This window comes from Otolemur garnettii, unplaced genomic scaffold (assembly GCF_000181295.1).
Source record: "Otolemur garnettii isolate 467f Iridium unplaced genomic scaffold, OtoGar3 scaffold00011, whole genome shotgun sequence".
Classification (NCBI taxonomy): Eukaryota; Metazoa; Chordata; class Mammalia; order Primates; family Galagidae; genus Otolemur; species Otolemur garnettii.
The window spans coordinates 26,724,253-26,730,896 of NW_003852406.1; positions in this window are offsets into that span (position 1 = coordinate 26,724,253).

A 6,644-nucleotide genomic window follows, 5' to 3' on the forward strand; every position below is an offset into this window, starting at 1 on the left:
TTTCATCAATAGCACCTAGCACATAATGGATGCTAAATAAATATTTGTTAAATGGATGGATAGAAGCATGTCAAACCCCCAGACAGGAGCATACTGTCTGGCCTGGAGTGAGATTCTGGGTCTTAGTAGGCAGGGCCCCAGCTGCAAGATGGTCGGCTAAATGGATCCCCCAGCCCACATTATTTCCTCAGTGCCTGTTAGGTGAGTGTTAGTCATTCTGCTGACAATCAGGCATAATCCTGCTTTAAAAAGTTCATCTTGGAGGCAGCATCTGTGGCTCAGTGAGTAGGGCGCTGGCCCCATATACCTAGGGTAGTGGGTTTGAACCTGGCTCCAGCCAAACTGCAACAACAACAACAAAAATAGCTGGGCGCCTATAGTCCACATACACTGGAGCTGGTGGGTTCAAATCCAGCCCAGGTCTGCCAAATGACAATGACAACTGCAACCAAAAAATATCCGGGCGTTGTGGCAGGCCCCTGTAGTCCCAGCTAGTTGGAAGGCTGAGGCAAGAGAATTGCTTAAGCCCAAGAGTTGGAGGTCGCTGTGAGCTGTGACACCAAGGCACTCTACCCAGGGCAACAGCCTGAGACTCTGTCTCAAAAAAAAAAAAGAAGTTCATCTTGGTCTGGCCTGGCTTAGCATCCTGTCTTGTGCCAGTAGTTGACACCCCTGTCCAGGGCCATTAGCTAGGCTGAGTCTCATTGCCAACCACATGGCATTATTACTAGAAGTCCCCAACCTCTTCCAATTTCAAAGACTCCTGGTTCCTCCCCAAAAAAGGCTGCTCCCTCCACACTCCAGACCCATCTCAGTAATTAGGGGAGATCAGGTTCTGAAGCTGCCCTCAGCACAGAGAACGCTCTGAACGAGAGGGACAAGAGACCTCCATGTTTCATTAGGTAGAGAAAGTCTGTGGAGAACCAGACCCTGGGACACTGTCCAGGGACAGCTGGCCCAGAGGTCCTAAGCTGACTCTAGACACAGTGGAGATGAAGGGAGACCTTCTTTCTCCTTTTACTCTTCTTCCTCTAATGACATCAAATATAAGTCTATAATTTAGACCCATATCATAGAACATAATTTGACTTATTCTTCTCAGGTTGACAGTTTCTTCCACCATCGTTGGGGAAATGTTTGCCAAGCCAGCAAATTGTGAAAATGGCCTTGCAGGGGCATGTTTGATCTGCTGAAGGGCATGTTCAGCATGATCTGAGGAACACTGTTTCCGGCTCACAGAGGTTTGTTGATAATGAAGGTTCGTGTCCTCACATCAGAGCAGAGTCCAGCATCAGAGCCTAAGAGGACACTTTTTTGTCAGCCAAGTGCTCTTCAAAGTGCTCTTCTCTGGTTTGAATGTGTCCTCAAATTTCATGGGATAGAAACTTAACAGTTGCAAACCAGTTGGGTGGGGGGTGGTCAGGGATGGTTTGTTTTCACACGTCCCTAACCCCCTCATTGGTTTGCGACTTTAATCCCCAAATTCACATAGTGATTGGAGGTCTCTGGGAGGTAATTAGGATTAAATAAAGTCATCAGGGTGAGGCCCCCATCTTGGGACTGGAGGTTTTATAAGAAGAAGAAGAGAGACTTAAGCTGACTCACACACACTTCCCCTGTCACCACAAGAGACCTTCTGCCATGTTATGACACAGCAAAAATGCCCTCACCAGATGCTGGTGCCTTGATTTGGACTTCCCAGCCCCCAGAACTATGAGCTAGATAAACTCCTCTCCTTTATAAATTGCCTAGACCATGGTATTTTGTTATAGCAACAGAAATTTTCCTGGCTGAGACATGCTGCCATGGCCTCTGCCATTGGGATGGTCCCATTTGGATCTATGGGACGTAGATCCCATACATAGCTCACTGCAGCCTACAACTCCTGGCTATTCCACTAGCCAATGACAGCCATTCAGTCAACTTAAGGATCTTTTCCCAACTACTCTAACAACTTATAGTCACCCAGTAGCCATTCCCCCCAACCTTGATCTTTCCTTCTTGCCAGCACTCCTCTTACCAGTTTTGTCCAGGTATCCTCTACCTTCTTTTCTTTTTTCTTTTTCCCTATTTGTTTTTGTTTGGGTTTTGTTGGTTGTTGAGACTGGGATTGCTCTATCACCCAGGCTGGAACTGTAGCCTACAACTCCTGGGCTCAAGCAATCCATCCTCTTGCCTCAGTCTCCCAAGCAGCTGGGACTACAGACACATGCCACCACACCTACATAATTTTTAAAAAATTTTTACATATACATGTGTTTATTAGGTTTCCACTTTTGGCCTTCACAAAATTAAAAAGGCTTAAAATTTAACAACAATAACAATGTTTAAGATAAGGAGTAGAAACAAAAACCTCGTAAAGAATGAATTGAAGATAAATACATTCAGAAAGGAAATCAGACGATTGCTGCAACGAAGTATTAAGCAATAATAATAATAATAATGTAAAGAAAGTAACATTCACATTGTCAAATAAGAGTATGACTATTACAGAATGCTTTGACTCTGAGGTTCAGTATGGAGTCAACAATTAACTTATTATTTTTTCCCAAAGTCTCAAAAAATAGACAACTAATATTTATAAATAAAAATAAAAGATAATTTAAAAACACAGATCATGCCAAATCTCATAGACAATAGAAGAAGAAGAAATACTTCAAAACCCACATAATTTTCTTATATTTTGTAGAGTTAGGGGCTCACAATCTTGCCCAGGCTGATCTCAAACTCCTGACCTCAAGCAATCTTCCCACCTCAGTCTCCCAAAGTGCTGGGATTAAGGTGTGAACCACCACTCCCTGCCCTCCACTCAATTTCTTTTTTTTTTTTTTTGCAGTTTTTGGCCAGGCCGGGTTTGAACCCACCACTTCTGGTATATGGGGCCGGCGCCCTACTCCTTAAGCCACAGGTGCCACCCTCTCCACTTACTTTCTAGAGCTATGTGCTTTAGGAGAAGCTGACTCTAGCTCCAACCTCAGAGAGTGGGTCCAGCCTCTATTGTCTTAATGGTAATTGGGTTAAAGATGAACCTGTGACAGATTCTGGCCAACGACATATTGAAGAAATCTGCTGGGACAGCTTTTGGGAAAGTTTTCTTCACTCTTAAAGGGAACACATGGCAAGGGATGCACTTATGACATTCTGGTCCTTGTCATGTCTAAATGATGTGATAGCCAAAACTACAGCAGCCATTTTGTGACCATAGGGAGTCAGCTTGGGGGGAAGCTGACATTCCAAGGATAGTAATGCAGAAATGCAGAAAGGGAGAGTAACGTAATAAGGTTCTGACCATTAGTCAGCCTGATGAATGTGTGTTGAATAAATGCTTTGAGTGACACAGGGTGCCCTAATCCTCACTTGAGCCTCAACCCACCCTGCATCTCCCTGGGTTCTTCTTCTTTGGATGGGCACATTCCAAATGTGCCCTCCCTCATGATAGTCTCCTGGTTCTCCCTCTCCTCTGCCCCATGCCCACTGGGCTGCTCTTTCCCTACATTTGGCTCTGGATAGACTACTGAACTTCTTCAGGTCTCCATTTCATCAGCCATAAAATGAAGCTGATAATAGTGTTCACCTCACAGGGTTGCTATGAAGCTAGAATAGAAATGGCCCATGTTAATCATGCAGCACAGAACTTGGGGCATAGCAGGTGCTTACTGAATTTTAACTATTTGTTTTATTACTTGCCATTTTCATAAAGTCAGTGCAGGAAATGCCCCAAGCAGAGTCTTTACAAAGCTCTTGTGCAGGATAGCATTCTTATTTGTGAACACAAAATGATTCCACAAATATTTCTCTGAGTACAGTCATTCCTTGGTATCCATAAGAGATTGGTTCCAGGAACCCGCATGAATACCCAAATCCACAGCTCAAGTCTCTTATATAAAATGATGTAGTACCTGTGTATCACTTATGTACACCCTCCTGTATACTGTAAATCATCTCTAAATGGCTTGTGATAGCTACTACAATGTAAATGCCATGTAAATAGTTGTTATTCTATATTCTTTAGGAAATAATGTGTCAATACAGACACAACTATTCATTTCTCTGTTTGAATACATTTGATCTGCTGTTGGTTGAATCCACTGGTGTGGAAACCAGACCTGGAAGACTGACTGTATGTGCTCTGTGCCAGTGTATATCCTGGAGAAGAGAGATTTGAAGAAAAGCAGAGGCTGCCTTGACCTTCAGGGAGCTCCTGATGCAGAGGGGACCCAGTGTATTATTGGGGGGTAGTTAGTATGAGGGCTGTGGGAATTCAGTGCAGGGGGCTAGCATGGTGACAGCTGAACAGCCATATAAAGTCATGAGCAGGAACCGGCCCCACAGGGTGGGGAGTGGGAAAAGGATCAGCCTATGGAGAAAGATAATAGTGAGGTGGGGGTTGAGGAGACGTGGTGGCCCACGGAGCCAGGGAGGTGAACAAGAGCTGCTGTTGAAGCTTTTGACTACTACGCCAAGGAGTTTAGTTTCTAGCCTAAAATCTATGGGAAACAGCCAAGAACTTTTAAAAACTAAGGCGTCACCATGTCTGTAGAGTGGATTAAATGAAAAAGAAATAAATGAAAAGAAATATCCAGTGGTGGTGAGGAAGGGAAGCAATCAGAGCCTTTATACACAGCTAGTGGGAGTACAAATTGGTTCAATTGCTTCACAAGATTGTTTAGTTTCTCAAATTAGAACTAAAGTTGGGGCTCGGCGCCTATAGCTCAACCGGCTAAGACGCCAGCCACGTACACCTAAGGTGGAGGGTTCGAATCCCCAGCCCAGACCTGCCAAAACAACAATGACGGCTGCAACCAAAAAATAGCCGGGCGTTGTGGTGGGCGCCTGTGGTCCCAGCTACTTGGGAGGCTGAGGCAGGAGACTCGCTTGAGCCCAGGAGTTGGAGGTTGCTGTGAGCAGTAATGCCACGGCACTCTACCCAGGGAGACAGCTTGAGGCTCTGTCTCAAAAAAAAAAAAAAAAGAACTAAAGTTGGACCTTCGCCTATCCTGTGACCCAGCAATTCCAGGCCACAGCAGACATGTATTCAAAAGCATGTACAAGAATGTTCCTGGTAACAGGGCTGTCATAGCCCAACACAGAAAACAAGGCAAGGTCAATCAACAGTTGAATGGATGAATAAGGTGTTGAGCATTCATATTATAATGGGACACTACACAGCCATGACAATGAACTACAACTATACCTAATACTGGGGATGAGTCTCATAAAAAAGAATGTTAAGTGACAGAGTCAGACACAGGAGTATGTGCTACCCACTGAAGTACATATTTAAAACAGCTAAAATGGTAAATTTTATGTTATGTATATTTTACCACAATTTAAAAAGTGGGAGAAAACCCACAGAATCATATAACACAAAAAGTGCACCTTAGGTTGGGCTCAGTGGATCACCCCTGTAATCCTAGTACTCCAGGAGGCCAAGGTAAGAGGATCACTTGAGCTCAGGAGTTGGAGACTGGCTTGAGCAAGAGCAAGACACACACGCACCCACTCCTCCCACCCCTACCCTGTAGGCCTAGCTACTTAGGAAGCTGAGACAGGAGGATCTCTTGAACTCAGGAGTTTAAAGAAGGCTAACACCATGGCATTCTAACCTGGGGCAACAGACTGAGACTCTGTCTCAAGAAAACAAAGGAGGGTAAAATTAGAACTAAAATAAGCACCTTGGGAGCTCACTGAGAATTGCAACTACTTCCATCAAACCAGATAATGATGCATTACTTTGTCAAATACAATGTCAAATATACCATTAGTTTTATGTTGCCCACTTTTCTTTAACTTTTATAATAAAAAAGAATTTTAGGCTGGGTGCCTGTGGCTCAAGTGGCTAAGGTGCCAGCCACATACACCTAAGGTGGAGGGTTCAAATCCAGCCCAGACCCGCCAAACAACAATGACGGCTGCAACCAAAAAATAGCCTGGTGTTGTAGCGGGCACCTGTGGTCTCAGCTACTTGTGAGGCTGAGGCAGGAGACTCTCTTGAGCCCAGGAGTTGGAGGTTGCTGTGAGCTGTGATGCTACAGCACTCTACCCAGGGGGATAGCTTGAGGCTCTGTCTCAAAAAAAATTAAAAAAAGAATTTTAGAAAACCAAGGATGTTTTATTAATTGCATATACACATTTTAAATATTAGTGATCTCAAACTTAGGACTTGCTTGACAATTTCAAAAGACTCTTCATGGCTGTATAATTAGGGTTATCATGTGAGGATTTTTTTGCTTATCTATGATGGTAGATATCACAAAAACTATGCGCGAACCTTTTTTGGTTTTGTTTTTTTTGCTCACCAGCTTTCATTAGTGTTGTGTATTTAATGTGTGGCACAGGACAATTCTTTTTCCAATGCACCCAGAGAAGTCAAAAGCTTAGACGCCCCTACTCTATTGGATTTCCCATCCTTGCATCTTGACATAGTCACAGGTTGATCCTATAGCCTTCTTGTTTTCAGGAATAAAAATTCAAACCTAAATCAAAATTTCCTTTTGCATCCAATTTAAGCCTTGTCCTCATCCTCATCTTCAACCTGACAGAGCTTGGTCTCTTGTAAAGACTCCTTTAGTACAACAAACACCCTTATGTTTTCTCCTAGGTTCACAGGTAGCTGGCATTTGTCGCGCACATTTTTTTTTTTT